Source organism: Dermacentor silvarum, chromosome 6 (genome assembly GCF_013339745.2).
Source record: "Dermacentor silvarum isolate Dsil-2018 chromosome 6, BIME_Dsil_1.4, whole genome shotgun sequence".
Classification (NCBI taxonomy): Eukaryota; Metazoa; Arthropoda; class Arachnida; order Ixodida; family Ixodidae; genus Dermacentor; species Dermacentor silvarum.
The window spans coordinates 86,402,273-86,421,208 of NC_051159.1; positions in this window are offsets into that span (position 1 = coordinate 86,402,273).

Sequence of the window (18,936 nt, forward strand, 5' to 3'; positions counted from 1 at the left end):
AAATCTGTTGCAACCTTTCATCCGAGTTTCCTATACGGGCACTGTGCCACCATGAAAATGGCGGTTATTGGAATGGTTGGAAGGTTGAAGTTTGAATTTTTATTGCAGACGTGATTCCAAAACATGTGTATTATGAACTTAGAAACCTTCCGTGACCCAATTAAAGTGTTAATTCAAGGGTGCCAAACAGTTCTAAGAGCACTTACAAATTTCAGTGGCAAAACGACAAATAAATATGTTCGATTATTTTATACAAGTGCGAATGCTGGCATGCATGAAAATTTTTTGCAGGAGGACATCAGATATTCAATAACTGGCATTATTATTATCATTATTATTATAACCATTATTATTATTATCATCACCATCATTGCCTTTACATTGCTGCCGACGTAATGGCGCTGACCGTCTGTTTCGTTCCAAATTCCTTATGGTAGCCTCAACACCCCCCCCCCCCCCCCCAAACTCCTGAGCTGTATCAGTTTTCATATTCAGCGCAAGTTCACCAGAGAACATACACCTTTAAATTTTCCTGCCTGCCATCCCCAACTTTCAACCGTTCACAGAATACTGAATCTTTATAGCGCTAATTAAGATCGAAGCTGTCTAAGCTATCCGTAACTCCGTTAGTCGTCCGCGAAAAACTGTGCCGATCGAGCTATGACGTCACCTCGCGTTGCCTAGTAACCGCCGGCGCAGGTGCGCGCTTGCTTAGCCCGACACAGACGCGGCTCCGCCGAGCTTCCGCAGCTGCGGGCTACTGCGCATGCGCCGTGACGTCACCCCGGTGCATCTGCGCTCACCGCCCGTACACTGTGCATAGCTTTCGCCCCACTTAACCGACGACTTCGCCACAATCTGCAACCTACTGCGCATGCGTCGCAAGTCAGACGTGACGTCACGGCCAACTTTGGAAGCGTGAGGGCTTCCAAAGCGTCGGCGAATCGTCAGCGAAGAGCCGCGGACGCCGAGTTGAGGGAGTGCGATGTTGAGGCCAAACGTCAGCGAAGAGACACCGACCCCGAGTTGCGGGAGCACGATGTTCAGGCCAAACGTCAGCGTCATCTAGCCCTCCAGGAACCCGACAACGGTGGTGCACGCCTCGGCAACACTAGCGCCAACTTCCCCGGTGCGACGGCCACGTTTCAACGCGAGTTTCTCAACCAGAACTTCGGAGCCAGGTGCGGTGCGTGTGACCGGTTGTGGTTCGAGCACAACATGGTACTCGTCAGTGCAATTCCTTTGGAGCAACACCGAAGAAGCACACAAGTTTCGCTTACCCTGATATCCTCGGCAGGGGAAGGGCTACTAATTTTTTTCTCTAGATTGCTCATTGTATTACAAATAATTTTATACCTCCAAATGTACCTAAGAAATGCTCAAGGTTTCTCTTCGCTTCTCCTTCCATATTATTTGGGCGCCTGCCAATAAATACACTACTTTAATATTCGAACCCCGCTCGCATTGCGCGCAGAAAAATAAAAATAAAAATAAAGAAGTTGCGCTGTCATTATGGTTTCCTATAGATCACAGAAAGGTTTTACTGGGTACCGGTTAAGGTGAAAAAAACATACGAAATCAATGACGGGATTTAAAGTAAACGTGAAAAGTATTGCTAAATGAGCACGTACTACACCATCAAGCGCTGAGTGAAACACAGTACTAGCTAACTCCATGGCTTCCCAAGTGCCTCCCGTTCAAGCCAAAGTGCATGGACCAGAATCCGCAGCCGTCACCATCGTTCATGTACGTTCCATTGTTCAGTGCATATATATGCTGGAGTTGTTCCAGACTCGTGAAAGAGACCGAATGGAGAATTACAAATTTCACAATGTCACCAATAACCCGAACTGCAGTGCACAGAGCGTTCAAGTGAATGCCCTTCTTTGCTGATGTAAACATTCGGTCGCTTGTATGATTGAGGTCGGTAGGTCATTTGAAGGGATACATTCTAGTGGAGCAACATAGAGCAGTTATTGACTCTGGGCGGCTGAGTTAGCCTCTTTCTTTTTTTCTTTTAAATAGTCATGCTATTTCCAAGTCCCAATATATTTAAGCCATTCAACTGCTTAGTTTTTTTTTCCAGGCCACGTGATGTGCAGCCCTTTTTTGTAGCTCAATATACATCGCTAATGACTTGGCGGGAAAAAACGAAAACTGGCGTGGGTTGAAACTGTAGATAAGGGCAAAACATTAGGAGCCTTATCGGTTTATTGACATGGCGTAAACATATGGAACAAGTTTACCACCCGAAGTGGCAACACATCGATCGTTTTCATTCGCTGTCCTAGCGCTTTCCAGAGAAGTCTTGATGACGTTGACTCAGCTCGAACGAGAGATAACGGGGCTAATGAGGTCGAGTTCGACGTCGGGTCATTATGGCTGCGCGTTCTTCAGCTGAGAAATACGGTGAGTTCCCAACAGAACAATAATATAGTGCTCTCCTGGCCTTGATTTACCCGGCCACCCTTTTTTAGCTGAGAAATAGGAGCAAATGAATTGTATTGGAATTTTGTTGTTTTGATGTGTGCTGCCTTCCCAAAGAGAAAGTGCGTAAATGTGGTGTCAGGCTGTTTTCTTTGTTTCTCACCTTCGTTCACCTAGTTGACTAAGCTAACTCAAAAAACTTTGTTCCGGGATTACCTGCCTTCATAAACTATAGCCTGACCAAAAATGTGCTTGGCGAACTAGGAGTCTCTGTAAAAAAAATTTCCTCCCCTTGCCCCAGTGCAAGGCAGCCAGCCGGACTCTGTCCAGGTTAACCTCCTTCCCTTTCATTTGTCCTTTCCTCTCTCTCCCCCCTTCTCTCTCTCGCTCTCTGTCTGCAAAAGAAAAAAAAACATAGCCCTGCTTCACGTATCTGCGCACGGCAAGGGATCCTCAGACTAGTGTGTAATCACGCAAAAAAAACAAAAAAACTATGCCTTCACAAAAGTGCTTAATGTGACACCTCACTGGCTTGCTTCAGTTATTCGCTGGCTTTGAACATGACTAACAAGCGCAAAACACTCCGCCGTGAGTGGTGAAGCAAAAAGACAAATTTTCTGCAAATTGCCAGACCAAAACATGGAGGGCCGGGCCTAGCGTGTGACAGGGGATATCGCTCAACTGATTCCTTTGCGTTCAAATATACGCCACGACTTCTCAGCACTGACCTTGCCAACCATTTACCCCTGTGTGGCACGCGTCCATACTGCTCCGTCCCAGTGATGGAGGCAGACCCATACCACCTAATATGGACATGTCCAGGCTTACAATCGGAACGCTCGAATCTCCTACTGCAAGCAGGCCTCCGCTACAGTGTCACAACCAGGTATGACCACTAGATACATGATAGCAGATTCGACATATAACTGCTGCAATTCATACACAGCACAGGCCTCAAAGCACACACATAATACACATATAAACATCAAGAAATACGTCCTAAGGGAAAGTCTTTATGCAAAAAAAAAAAGAAAAACGGGCAGCTGGCACTAGTGGTGCAAGGCTGGAGTAAACAGCGGAGCTGGTGATCGACCTAGCTTCTTACAGGCTTTACTAGGCTTGGCTAAGTTTTGCTAGGAAATGCTAAGTGCTGGCATGGTATTCCGAATCGGTTCGCCGCCGACGCTCAGATTCTCGCTTGGCCGCGCAACGCGCTTCAATATGAGCGGCGTCTTCTTTGGGTGTCCGGATCTTTGATCGTCCCATGTCAAGGCTACATACACTCGCCACAGAGTCAACGAGAGTTCTGCCGTCGTTGCGGCGGCTCCGAGCTTTTATCTCCCCGGGGACGTCACGGCCAAGCTGCGCCTCCACACTTGCCGGGGCGTGCAATTCATTTTCCAGGGCAGCTGGGCCCTCGGACTGTGGTGCCACCGCACGGGAGAACGTGAACCACGGTGGCGCCTGGATCTGTTTGAGCTCCGGCGCCACGGCGGAAGCCGCGGTGCCGGGCGCCGACGCGGAGCGGTGGTCGTTGGGCTGTTGCGGAGCGCAGCGTAGCGACACCCCCAATAAAAAAATACTGCTCCAGTCAGGTAGATTGCTCCCTCCCTGATAGTGAGATTATATTTGGATCATCAAAACAGTGATGCGTTTACTTAGGAATACCATCGAGCCCTTAACAGCAGCCACGGTTGGGCCTACAGGTCTTGCAGGTGACACCTTTTCCCGTCATTCGGCAGAAAATAGCGCCTCTTCCTCTTCACAACCACAATCTCTCTCTGTATTCCTAAATAAATGCCTCACTGTTTTGATGAACGACCAGCGCTTCGCGTCGACGCCCGGCCCCGCGGCCACCGGAGCACAAACAGACCCGAGGCGCCGCCGTGGTTCACGTTCTCCCGTGCGGCGGCGCCACAGTCCGAGGGCCCAACAGCCCTGGAAAATGAATTAAGCTGCTGGGGCGTGGCTGGTCGAAACCTTCCTAGCCGCCACCAGAGACGCCAGCTGCAGTCACGGACACTGCGCTAGGGTGGTTCGATGCCAGCGCCGCCGTTCCAAGCGGCCCTGGCATCGAGGCACCCTACACTGCGCGCGTTTGGCGCGAACGCGGGGAAACGGGGAAACGCGACCGGCGTCGGCAGCAGCTCTGAGCGTTGCCTCGTTAGTGCTGCTACTATTTCTCTCTCTATTTTTCTCTCACTCTCATTTTCTCTTTCTCTCCCCCGAGCATAGCGCGCGTGGCGTGAATGCTCTCCTTCCCTCTTCTCAACATCTTATGTCAAGGCAACATGTGCAGGGCACAGAGAGGAGACGAAGCACACGCCGCTCCGTGAGGTGGTTGCTAGGCAACGCGCGGTGACGCCATCCTTCGGCGAGGTTTTTTGTACATGCTCCGCGGACTGACGGTCGGCTTAAACAGCTCCGCTGTTGGAACAAAAACGAAAAAAAAATACGCCAACCAAATCTGAGCGATGCGGTTCAGTTGCCTATGCAGCCTAATTTCGCCTAAACGATTACGTATGGAAGCAGAACCGGGAACATATATGTATGTATTCATTTCTTCCCTTCTCACAGCAACACAGCGTTTATCTTGTATTTTAGGTACGAGGATTCCCTGCTATTACTGCCACTCCTATTTCTTCAGCTGTTCTACTTAGGCGCGATGGCTCGACCGGAAAGTATTTCGCTAATGCGGACACCTGTGTTTAGGCTGTTTGGATTTCCTTATTATTGCGATAGCAATTACATGGACACTCAAAGAGTATTTCTTCCGTCGGCGTCGTCGTCGCCGTGAGGTTCCGTATGAGGTCAGCAGCGATGAAGTCGTCGTCGCGCGCCGGATGCCGTATGTGCGGGTGAGAGGGGCGAGGGACGCACGGTTTCACGGGGAGCGAGCGCACGGCGGAGGACAAACGCGCGTTCGGCGCCGTGCTCCCTGAAGGGCTGCAGAATTCAGCGTCTCTTTCCTCCTTTACAATCACCATATATATATATATATATATATATAGAGAGAGAGAGAGAGAGAGAGAGAGAGAGCAAACGCGACTTCTTCTGTAGCGCGAAAGCCCGTGGGGGAACAGGAGGGAGGGGAGGCGACGTTTAGCTGCTGCATCAAATGCGTATTTATATAAAAAGTCACCGCATATCCACGACGTGAATGATGATGAGTGGGCAAAGCACCGGGGGATCATTCAGGTAAACCAGAGCTACGGACGAGAAAGAGAGCGCACGTCGGGAACGAAAACTCTTGTGCACCGCAGCGCCCCTAGCTACGGACGAGAGAGAGAGAGAGAGCGTCGGGAACGAGAGAGAAAGAGAGCGCGCATCGGGAACGAGAGAGAAGAGAAGAGAGCACAGCTGCGCCTCTAGCGGGAGCGGCGAGTACTAGCGTGGCTACAACGGAGCGACGGCGCGACGACGGCGGGCAAGGCTCAAACCTAAGGAGCTTCGCCCCTAAAACGTTGCTAGGCGAGAAGGTGGTAAGGACTTCTGACGCTACTAGACGAGTGTCCCGTTCTTATCTCGTCGAAAACCTCCGAGCCACCACCAGAGGCCATGGCAACAGTCACCAACGCCGTGCGCGTTCGGTGCGAACGCGGTCAAAACGGCGACGGCATCGACAAGAGTTCGGCGCGTTGCTGGTGCTGCTGCATGTCCAAGTTTATACAGCTGATAAAACTACCATCCTTACTCCGTATAGCTCTCTACTAAGTTGCTATCGCAATTGATGCTTCGCCTTTCGGGTGTCACTGCGACAATTTTTTTTACCTTGGTTGCGCGCGTGCGAGAATATCTAACAAAGAGTGACGACTTGAGAACTGCCTTCTTGATATCGCAACACAAAGTTGAGACGCGATAGCATGCAAAAAGCATGTATCCATAAAACAGGGAATTCCGTGTAAAGGGAATTACAGCATAAACAGAAACTACGTGAAACCTTCAGCAGCTTTCTGTGTTTGCTTCCACGAATAGTATTCAAGCACTATGCTGCTCTATACGTCGGTTAGACTTAACTTCATTGCAAATTTCTAAAAACAGAAAATACATCCTAAAATGTTGTCTGTTCCTTTAATAGTTACTCGTCATTCACTAAATGAACATTTAGAGTTGTAACATTTAGCGAAGTGAAGTACTTGTACCTTATTCGACAAGCAAACTGTCACTTGCCAAAAATTTGAATTGCTACATTAAGTAATCATGCTATATGTCTGATAGTTCGACCGCGCCGCTACCTTACATGCGCCAAGAGCGGAAAAAGGTCATCCTGGGAATATACTTGGCCGCAGAAATCAGCTTGACACAGTTTTTTTTCATGAAAACAGGGAGCACTCGCAGGGACAGAAAGGTCACGTCAGAGAGGAAGCTTGTTCTCTTATCGACACAGAACTGTACACGAGCACGTATAGAGATACCAGGAATAGCCAGGGGTTAAACCATACGTGCGGTAGCGTTAAAGCTTTCTAGCCTATTAGCTCTTATCAAGTACTCGTTCGTTATTAGCCTAAAAAAGGAAGCTTGTTTTTTTTTCAGCGCTCAGTACACAGCGCCTTCTTTTGAGTGAGTCTCGGCAAAGCGACAGGAGCATTTTTCATACAAATGACCCTCCGCCATACACGTGTGCACCAGTTGTCATTATACAATAGAAGAAAACAGACGCATTTCGTTATAATAGCGTCGAGTTGTAGGACGCGCATATGGCAGAGGCGGAGAGAGAGCAAGAATAGCTTAGCATTTTACGGCGAATTTATGTTGATGGCAAGATCAATTTTTGGAAGTAGTCCCTTCAAGGCGCGAGTTTGCATCCATCTGACGCTGTGAGCCATGTATGCTTCTCGTAAGATATAGGCTAGCGTTTGCCGAACGTCCTCGAAATGTTGTTTCAAGGATTGCGAAAGGTGATCGTTTGCCTTTAAAAAGCAAGTGCGTTCAAAGAGTGAAATTGACAATCTAGTTCCTGAACCTACCTATTGAGTTCTTCGCAACGAGCGCCATTGTTAACGACGTCTGAAGTGCAAGCATGACTTCATTAGGCCGAAAGCAGTTGTTCAGAACGTGAGGTCATTAGGAAACTTAGATTCCTCTTAGTACTCAGGAAGTTACGTGCATTGAATTTGTCAGGGGCCGTATAGACAATAAGCATATCGAATAACAAGGGTCTTCCAAAGACTCTATCATCTTGTCCTCTCCCCCTTTTACCTCCATTCCCAGTTGCAGCGTGGACTAAATATAAAGCTCTAATGTGAACTGCCTGCGCTTAGTGCTGGTCTGTGAGTATATTGTGCGAAGTAAAACTAGCTTGATATTTCTGCATAAGAACCGCATGAGGCAGAAACAGAGGCAGTTGCATTGCAACCTTAGGAAAGAGGGATGACAGCTTTAGACAACAGTCGGCTTCTTAAAACTTTGCTTTTACGGGCGATGGTCTTAATGTGAAAACTGTCATTGATTGAAGGGCAATTCCGAGCGTCCATCACTGCGTGCCAAAGAAACAGATTGATCCACGGCAGTTTTAAAGAAGTCTGCCTCTGACTGAACCGCGTATGAGAAGCGTTGCAATCCTAGCCGCTAAAGCAATCACAGGAAAAGGGGTATGGCTTCCGCCTTTTAATGCCTATTTCTTGTAGACAGTTGGAGTTGTCGCAGTTGGACAATTACCACGCCGTCGTGTGTATTGTGTCTATCTATTGGCCTTTTCCTGTCCCGATAATGCTTCGTGGTGGAATTTATTTAGGACCCTTCATTTTCGGGTGTTGTATATTTTGAAATTCAGGGAGTAATTACTGGGTGTGATTTTTTACAGAGGAAAACCGAGGAGAAATCGGGAGTTTTGTTGTCTGGGGCAGCCCAAAGGTCGGGAGTTTTCCGGTAACTTTTACAAACAATTTACACAAACAAAGATCTCCTTATGGACACAAACGTTTTACTTAAGAAAACAAAAGCAGTCACAGACTCATATAATGGAAATTACAGCTGCTCGCAAATCATGTGAAGAACTCGTTTCTACAAATCCTCGTTCGCAAGAACCATTAATACGTACAAAAGCAACCACATTAGCAAAACCAACAAATAGAGACGGGGTTAGCGTTACTTTTCTTACTTTGATCTCTTTATTTTTAAAAGAAAAAAGAATAGAGAAAGTAGTATGCACGAGCATGGTTCGAAAGGCATGGATGCTTTTCCGTATCTTGAAAGCTCCTGTTGACATGTATCATGTCCATTGGGAGTGTTTCTGCGACCATTCTAAAGGAGGTAGGGGGTTAGCTATCGGGTGTTTCGTTCTTGTCGGTTGTCTTGTTTTACTGATACAATATATGCTCTTGCAGCAAAATATTATAACACCGAGTAGACCGAACAGCTTTCCATCCATGAACGGAACCTAGTTCGGTAAAGATCCTCCCAACGCCACAGTTACCGTTCGCATTGCAGAGCAACATCAGTGCTGAGTTAATTTGCTTGCTAGCGCAGGACCGCTGTTTACGCGTATGAGACGTGCGGGAAATGTGATTCAATGCGTCATTGTCAGATTCATGTACACGTGGTTACTAAACAAGTAACAAATTTTCGTTCACTCAAAGCCAGTAAGCATTGAACATATTTTATTTTTGTATATGCCGGTTTTCGCTTGAGTGTTAAGCGAAAACGAGGAATATATACCATACATACGTCAATAATATTAATATATATATATATATATATATATATATATATATATATATATATATATATTGACCACTTCCTCGCAATAGGTTGGCAGCGTGCACACTTACATCTATTATTACCATTTACGAAAGGTCAACCTTTGGAAAGAAATCGGGTTTACCCCGATGTTGGTAAATTTTGTTCGGGGTGAAAAAATCTGGAGTAATGGGGTTTTAGCCGAAAACGATAGACCCTAAATACATTTGAATGCCATTCATGAACTTGCAAATGTCACATATAAAATATTGTCCTATAGTGTGATAGTCCGGTTGGAATATTTGAAGGATTAGAGTTACCATCAAAAGAGGTGGCTTTTAAAGGCATGACAGCCTAATTCTTCCTTTTGTGCAGGCTTCAATGAAGAGGGCGTCGCGAACTGCATCTTATTCAGCCAGTGCCTCAATGCACAGAGGATGACGTTATTTGACGACCAGGAGAGAAAAGGATTTCCTCTTGAGCGAGTGCAAGATCTACGGTTCCCAGAAGACCCACGAGCAGTGTGATGTGAATGTCGTGCCGTCATCCCACGTGTATACACCGTTATGAACTAATGAGTGGGGGCTAGTGAGCGTTAGGTTTTGAAAAATAGCGCTCAGGTGGAGCAATTGCCGGCGCTTACTGCCAGGCTAACACCGCTTGTCGCAACAATACAACCAGCGCCAGCAAAAGCACTAGATTTCATGAACGCAGAGCCGTTTAGTGCATTGAATGAGCCACAGTTCTGGATGCCACTAGCAAACGAATGGTAGCTGAATGAACTTGATTATAGTGAAGGTGGCTAGCCGGCTCCCTAAACGAAAGACCGCCCTTTGCAGACTCTCACGAGTTGGTGCAAGATTGCTTTTTGTAGACAGCCTCCTAAGACCCCTTGTACAATACATTGCACATTACCTTCAACTTTTTCACGAAATTCATTCGGAAGTGACTACGCAAAATATTCATTCTCGGTGTGAAGTACGGTGCATGTGTTAATTTAATGAAGTTGTTTACTCATATTGTTGTCATCGGATTTAGAGAAATTTGACACTAAATTGATCTAGACCTCTGTGTCGTCTCAGACGGCCGGAAGCTACCTTGAAGCATGTTCCGACGTCACTGAGATTGCGGGAAAATACCGGAAGCGGCAGCAACATGACAATGTATTCACGCAGTTGCATCTTCATCTCTGCGCTTACGCAATCAAATGCTCTTTTTACCATAGCAAACATTAGGAGATGATGGAGATAATATTTTTTTCATGTACATGTAAATGTTCATGTACGTGAACATGTACAACCTCCACATTTTTAGCTCTATCGCGCGAGAACACTTATAATATGGTCGTACGTCGTCCCGAAGAGAACATCGCATTAGACGGCTCTTGCACAGGAGAGTGCTTGGTGCACTTGAGAGTACTTCTGCCGGTCTCGCTGATTACCGCCGCTTTAAGGCGCGAAAATGACGCGTGATGGACTCTCGCGCAATATAGTTCAAAATGCAGGAGGCTGTACACCCTTGCAATGTTTTAATAATATCGCGGGAGTGTCGACCGTACAACGTGTCAGCGGCCTTGTAGCGCCAAGGGGCACTCCTGAAGCGAACGTTGCAGCATAATACATACGAACTGGAAGTTAACTTACACTCCCGTGCTTACTGGCGCCGATCCCGCCGCCGTCACTGCTACAAGGCGACGGACACGGTGCGCTGTCGACGCTCGCGTGATATTATTAAAAATTGCAAGGGTGTACATGTTCATGTACATCTGACCATGGCATATAAATAATGTGGGCAGCTTGCACTAGTGGAGCAAGGCTGGACTAAAGAGCGGAGCTGTTGATCGACCTAGCTTATTCCAGGTCTTACTAAGCTTGCCTAAGTTTTGCTAGGAAATGCTAAGTGCTGCTAGGCACGATATTCCGAATCGGTTCGCCGCCGACGCGCAGCTTCTCGCTTGGCCGCGCGACCCGCTTCAACATGAGCGGCGTCTTCTTTGGGTGGTACGGATCTTTGATCGTCCCATGTCAAGGCTACATATACTCGCCACAGAGTCAACGAGAGTTCTGCCGTCGTCGCAGCGGCTACGAGCTTTTATCTCCCCGGGGACGTCACGGCCAAGCTGCGCCTCCGCACTTGCCGGGGCGTGCCTGGTCGGAACCTGCTGAGCCGCCGCCAGAGGCGCCTGCTGCAGGCACGGACAAAGCGCGCGCTGGGCGCGAATGCGTGGAAACGGCGAAACGCAGACGGAGTCGGCAGCAGCTCTGCGCGTTGCCTTGTTGGTGCTGCTACAATTTCTTTCTCTTTTTCTCTCTTTCTCTCTCTCATTTTATCTTTCCCTCTCCCGAGCATAGCGCACGCCACGCGCATGCTCTCCTTCCCTCTCCGTAACGTCCCATGTCAAGTCAACATGTGCACGGTACGTAGAGGAGGGGAAGCACACGCCACTCCGCGAGGTGGTTGCTAGGCAACGCAGGTGACGTCATCGCTCAGCGAGGTTTTGTTCGTGACACACGGACTGACGATCGGCTTAAACAGCTCGGCTGTTAATAAAAATTGTTCTTCAAGTTCGTAACATAACCCTGATCCCAGGGGACCCTGATCATCAGAAGGAAATTTACAGAAGAATAAAATTGGGTTGGAGTGCATACGGCAGGCATTACCAAATCATGACTGGGAGCTTACCACTGTTGTTGAAAAGAAAAGTGTGCAATCATTGAATTCTACCGGTGCTAACATATGGGGCAGAAACTTGGAGGTTATACAAAGAAGCTCGAGAACAAGCTAAGGACCGCAGAGAGAGCGATGGAACGAAAAATATTAGGCCTAACATTAAGGGACAGGAAGAGAGCGGTGTGGATCAGAGAGCAAACGGGGATAGCCGATATTATAATTGACATTATGAGGAAAAAATGGAGCTGGGCGGGCCATGTAATGCGTAGGATGGATAATCGGTGGAGCATTAGAGTTACAGAATGAATACCAAGAGAAGGGAAGTGCAGTCGATGACGGCAGAAAACTAGGTGGGGTGATGAAGTTAGGAAATTTGCAGGCGCAAGTTGGAATCAGCTAGAACACGACCGGCGTAATTGGAGATCGCAGGCAGAGGCCTTCGTCCTGCAGTGGACTTAAATATAGGCTGATGATGATGATGATGAACATAACAGCAGACAATAAAACCACCTCAAAGAGCGATTATGTTCCATAGTTGTATTCGGGTCTCAGGAGGTTAGCTTACCGCGAAGAAATATGCTGAACCCAAAGGATAAGTCATCAAACGTTGAAATGCACCATACAAACGAAGTTCTCGCCGCAAATCTTTCATAAAAGCAAGGCAAACTTTTTACGAAGAATGTCGCCTCTTTTGATACACCTGTCCCTTTTTCTGTGGAAAAACCTGACAGTCTTCATGCCTTCCTATTGACAAAATTCATATTCCCCATAATTTCCATATCCAATATTCTGGTACAATATGTATATAGGATCCCAATAGGAACATGTCTTTCTCGTATGTCATATGATGTTATTGTATACGGGAGTAATGGGGAATACGCGGTCTTTTCAGTAGGGGTTTTAAAAGCCCTCCCATCCACACGAAACGTCGAAACAGACGTAACGTGAGCGTTTGCAAACACATTAGAAAATCACCCTCTTGTTTTCGCATCAGATTTCCTGGCAGTCGTTTGCAGTGTTTTCCATTTTCTATGGCGACCCCTGAGTAGCTCGTATTGGAAATCCCATTTCTACTAACACGAAACTCTTGCTTTGCAAGTCTTGATAAAGGTGAACGAAAGTAGTTCCCTATCTTACCGATTTTCAAGCCCATTGCCGTATTCCATTACCGCTTCAGTGCAATACGCTTTTTGTTAGACTTTTTTTTTTCGGGGGGGGGGGGGGGGGGGGGGGCTTTGCGCTTTTTACTTTTGCCCACCAAATTACTGTTTCCTAAATTTTACGCTTCGCACGGCTATATGCCTAGGGTACAGATATCGAGCCCAATTGCACATGCACGCATATGTGCGTTCAGAAAATCAGAGGGCAGTTCTCGCACCAGACCCGAGCATTGGGCATCGTATTTAAAGTGCACAGTACTCGTGTCATGCCCCGCCTACTGCATGTTTTTGTCACGCTCCATCTCCAAGCAACTAAGACCGGCCGACATTGCTGGCGGCTGCACTCAGCAGCATTGGCTACAACCATGAGGAAGGTCATGCAGCCTCGTTCTTTGCAGCGAAAAGACTACACTAATACATCAAGATCCTTTCTGGTGGGAATAGAGTGTAATGACTGCGTTGCGACCCATAGTTGGAATCATCCGCGTTTGCGCACCACTGACCTGCCTACAACGCTTGACTTACCAAGCAGTTGCTGCTCGGACGAGAAAGGGATAGATGAGGGAGGGAGGGGGGCGGTAACACTTGCGTTTCAGACGCGAACAAACCTTCTGTGTTCTTTGAACTCCAGCACTGTAGCCAGCAGCGGCGCCCTTCCTAGCGTAGCTACTGCACATTGGTGGGGGTGGTGATGGTGAACTACTTTTATTTTGGTCCTGGACTGCTCATTGGCCTGTTTCTTTTTTGTGTGTGTATCAATATCGCTCAGTCGTCTCGAGGCAACTGAACAGGCGGCGGGCAAGTTCCACGAGTGCCTTGTCTGCCTCTGTCTAAACAATGTTCAGGGCTCGAATTTGCGATGTTCCTCCTTCTAATCTCCGCCATCTTCTGTTGCTGTTGTCCCATGTCGTTTCGTTTGATTTTCCTTCATTGATGGCGTGTGACACATATCAGTTCTTTTCTTTCGAGATTGTTTTACCTTCTGGGAAACAAGAACTGGGAAGGTTTTAAGCAGAAGCCTGCCCGCTTGTACCTCCCACATTCTTCATCTTGTCCTTCCTGTGCCTTTAGCTTAGCCAGCCGAGTTTCATCTTCTAGTCACTTGTTAGAATACTGCTGGGGGCGAGAAAAGGGCAGGCGTTGATAGAAGGGGAGGGGGAGAGGAGAGGGGGGGGGGCGAGGAAGGGGCGTCATGCAACACCGTAGAGTTCATTTCCGCAAACTGTGATGGTCATGACTGACGTAACGCACAGCTTGTTATACGAAAATTACAATTTCAATAGAAGCGAAAGGCTGACGATTCCTGCTCTTATCTGGGAACGTTGCTGCTTCGCGAGTTGTTTATTTCGCTTGATATTGTAAATTAGCTCTTAAATGACCTTTCCATCACTGTCATCTTTTTATATTGGCTGTACGCTTGGAATAATAAACAGTGTTCCGTCTGTTAGCTGAAAGAAAACATTGAAGAATCAAAAACTTATTCCACAACGAGCATCCACATTTTACCATGTCAACTGCCACAGCTTGATAGCTCGACAGCTCGAGAGAATAAATCGCCGTGTTTCCACAGTGCCGTGTTCTTATATGTCTAGCGCTGCTTTTCCCATCATAAACGGATGTCGGGCCACAGATATGCGAAGCAATACATTTACTAAAACGCAGAACATCGTGGATTCCATATTTTTCGGCTGAGTGCTATAAGCACGCAATGGCATTGATTGGCAATCATCATAATCATCATTTATTCAATCCTTAAGGTCCTCTTTTATGGTAATATAACAAGTGAGGCATAAAAAGAAAGATACAGCAACACATGGGTTACGTTAACCTGGGAAATATCTGGCTCTACATCAATAGATTAAAACACTAGACATTACATAAGACTCTGAAGTGTAAGTGACATAATTTACGGCATACCTTGCATTCAGAGTAGGCACTCTTTTGTTACGAAAAGAAGTTGTCTACAAAATTGCGTCCTTGTAATAGGCCTGCAGAACAAGTGACAACACTGACTGGTGAGGCCTGTACAGCTTTAAGCGAGAGGCACGCTATCTACAAAACGATCATGCCGTTATAACTACTCTGCCTTGCGACCACAATCAAAATAGCTCAATAGCTCAATGTAGAAGTCAAGGCGAGTATCTTTTTTTTCCTGTTGCAGTTCCTAGGCGCATGAAAAAAAATTCATCTTCAGAATTTTTAGGCTGTGTTTTGAGCGACCAAAACACCACGTTTTTATAGTAGAGGTTTGGTGATATCGCTGTCACACCCTTAGACTATGAAGACTGAACAGTGACGTGTAAAGCGTACCCGTAAAGAATGTTCACGCGTAGCATAACGCATAGGCGGACATGAACGCGCAATCAACATCGCTTTCTGTCAGTATGGAAGAAAAATTTGCCGCCGCGGCAAGACGACTGACATAATGCAGAAATTTTCCCCGTACTTTGGAATATTACAGCTAAGCTGTTAAGGGCTAGTTCCCCCAGGATCGTGTTCGCGTGTAGAAAAAAAGCTATCATCATCAGCATTGTCTCCAGCATTGTTGTCTTCTTCCTCAGCTGGCTCGTTTGCGCCCCTCGGTTTGCGCTCGTGCCACTGCTCCCACGTTCATCGTCGTCGTCTGCATCCAAAGCTGGCTGCATTGCCGCTAATCATTCCAGCATAGAATTTCAATTCTCTTCTGTCATCGTAATGGGAAGGCCGCGTTTACGGGGGTGTGAGTAAGGGGCCATCAGCCATTCATGAGCAACTGACGACGTGTCCTAACGCGCTTGAGCAACGCCGCCACGAACGCGCTCGGGAGAGGGCTCGTCGTCGACCTGCCAATTCTAGCGTGAGGGCTTCCGAAGTCCAGGCCGAACGCCAGTGAAGAGCCGCCGACCCCGAGTTGCGGGAGCGCGATGTTGAGGCTAAACGTCAGCATCGCCTTGCCCTCCACGAGCTGACAACGGTGGCGCACGCCGCGGACACGCTAGCACCAACTTCCCCGGTGCGACGGCCAGGTTTCAATGCGAGTTTCTCAACCGGAACGTTCATGATAGACATGTTTGGTTGGGTGATGCCCAACAACGATACGCCCATTCTAATAGTGGGGGCAATATGCACTACAGCAGACCCACCATAGTCACAGCTTTGCTGGCTTCCATCTTCACAGTAGTGGAAGGGCTCTAAATTTTATTGCGATAGCAATTATATGGACACTCCAAAGCAGATTTCTGCCGTCGGCGTCGCCGTCGCCGTCGCCGTTGCCGTCGCCGTCGCCGTCGCCGTCGCCGTCGCCGTGAGGTTCCGTATGACGTCAATGGAGATGAAATCGTCGCCGCGGTAGGTAAGTGGTTCTTGAGGGAAAGGGAAAGGTTGGCGCTATCTTCTGCAGCCCTTGAGGGAGCACGGCTCAGCGCCAAACCGCCGCGCGCCGCCGAACGCTGTATGTGCGAGTGAAAGGGCGCGAGGGACGCGCGCTTTCACGGGGAGTGAACGCACGGCGGAAAACAAACGCGCGTTCTGTGCCGTGCTCCCTTAAGGGCTGCAGAAGTAGGCGTCTCTTTCCTCCTTTACAATCACCATATATGTAGAGCAAACGCGCCTTCTTCTGATGCACGAAAGGCCGTGAGGGGGGGGGGGGCAGGGAAGGGAGGCGACGTTTAGCTGCGGCACCAAGTGCCTATTTATATCAGAGGCTCCGGCAACAGTCACCAACGCCGCACGCATTTTGTGCGAACGCGGGCAAAACGCCGACGGCGTCGACAACAGTGCTGTGTGTTGCCGGTGCTGCTGCATGTCCAAGTTTGTACAGCGGATAAAACTACTATCCTTACTCCGTATAGCTCTCTACTAAGTTGCTATCGCAATTGATGCTTCGCCTTTCGGGTGAAACTGCGACAACTTTTTTGGTTTGTCAACTTTTCAATTCAGACCTATTTCCTTTGTTCTTTGTGTACGTTCCAAAGTGAACGCTAACCCCTGTATTCTTAAACGTACTTCTATCCGAAGCTTTTCTTCGACTCAACGACGTCGATTAGATCCCATATTTCATGAAACCTACTGGTGACTATCCCTTAGCTGGCATTAGTTATTCAGTATTTAATATATGTATTGCAGCCTAGTAATTTCCTTGTATCTATCTTGTAAAATTAACTATTCCTGTAACGACATCGGCACCATTTCTTTCCCGCATTTTATTTACCAATACTCTAAACGCCTCTTCCTTCGCTTCACAGCTGATCATTTAACCCTCCGATCACGTTTGATCTTCAGTGCTTCTTGAAGGTAGACATTCCTTATGGTTCTACATGGGTGACTATCTTGGCATCATCTTATAATGTGCTCATGTCTCCGGATATTTATGCAGCACGCACATGGCTCACCCTACTGCGAGTATTTTCTCCTGCGAGTTTTTTGTCTTCGACTGTCCAGCTCGGGCCTGAAAAAGCGAGGCATTGCCCTTTGTGTTATTATCCAAATCTTCTTCCCTGATCTCTACCGAGTGAAGCACAGCGCTGCCCCTGGGCTGAAGTTTACAGTGCACTTCAATATTACCCCTCTCTGATTCCTAGGAAGAGGAGTTGCTTGAGAAACACACCTTCACTCTAGTACATTCCAGCAGACGCTGAGGGCATCTTGTTTTCAGTTTGTCCTCCAGCAATAAATGTGTAGGGTCACTGAAGCATAGTGACCAATTCAGTAGAGAGCCAGTACCGCTATCCACTTTTTTATTCGGAGTGAACAAAGAATGTTATTGCATATACGAAAGTAACCGAAGTCACGTATTGACATATTGGAGTCAGAAGACTTAAGTTTATGAAGTTGATTGTGCGACAAAGAACCTTACTGCCAACCAACCTACTGACAAGATGAGAGCGGAGACTAAAGCCGGCCCGACAAGTGTCTCTTTAAGATCATCTGTGGACGGCACGTAAAATACCGTAAGCGCCGATTAAAGGCTGCGTGTTTGTAATTAGTGGGGACGTTACAAAGTCGGAATGATTATGTCCCACCAAGTGTGATCTTTGCCGTTTCCTGTCCTTGCCATATATCTTTCTTGAGAATCATATATCGCATACTATACTTTCGTTTTTTATCAGAGGCACATAATGGCAACAAAATTAAACAAAAACTGCAGCACAGAGAGCTGGTCGACGTTTCGTTTCCAATTGCTCCTACTTGCTGATATTCCTTAAGGGAAAAAAAAAAGTTCTTTCCAAGAAGGCAGGACTCGTGTACTGGTGCTTCCGGCAGCGTTCTTGTAGGATTGTGTGGCTTCTACCACTACACTCGCGGCTGGGTGTACTTCAAAGAAAGAGAAAGCTGAAAATATAAAAAATAAGAGCAATCTGTGGCACTCGGCAGCGAAACCGGCTAAGTGCACTTCTCTTGAAGTAGAGGTACTTTCTGAAAAGTGAAACTCGGCTATTCTATTTATGCCATTTTTGATGTACGTAGTAAACAATACGTTTCTTTTTCGAGCAGTGGTAATAGAAAAATGTTCCACACGCCTTCTGTTCATTGTTATCACGACTAAATGTTTTTTTTTTCAAGAAACACGATTAGAGTACACTAGAAGTTTCTGAAGTCAATATTTCACTACAAAATTTTGTTTATGAGAGTCGTGGGTGGGGCTTTTCTTGCAAAATTGACGCTTGTATCGCGAGCTAAAAAATTTTAAGTATATGTTATCCTCATTTATTCCCTGAGATGTTGACAAGAACCTATGCAACAGAAAATTATTTACAAGATACGTGGCCACACTGTGCATGAGTTCTTTTATAAGTGACTGCAACCGCAATGCCTTAAGAAGTGTGCCGAGGCATACTTTTATTACAATAAACATTTGTCGATTCAAAATTTTTTTGTGTGTGTCCCTAACTGCATATTTGCGCACGTCCCCATAGATTGATATCAAAACAACATCTATCCGTGCTTTGAAAGAACGTTTATGGTAAGAGTCAGAGCTTGGCCATTGTTTTTCTTGTTAATTATAACTTTATCAGATGGAACT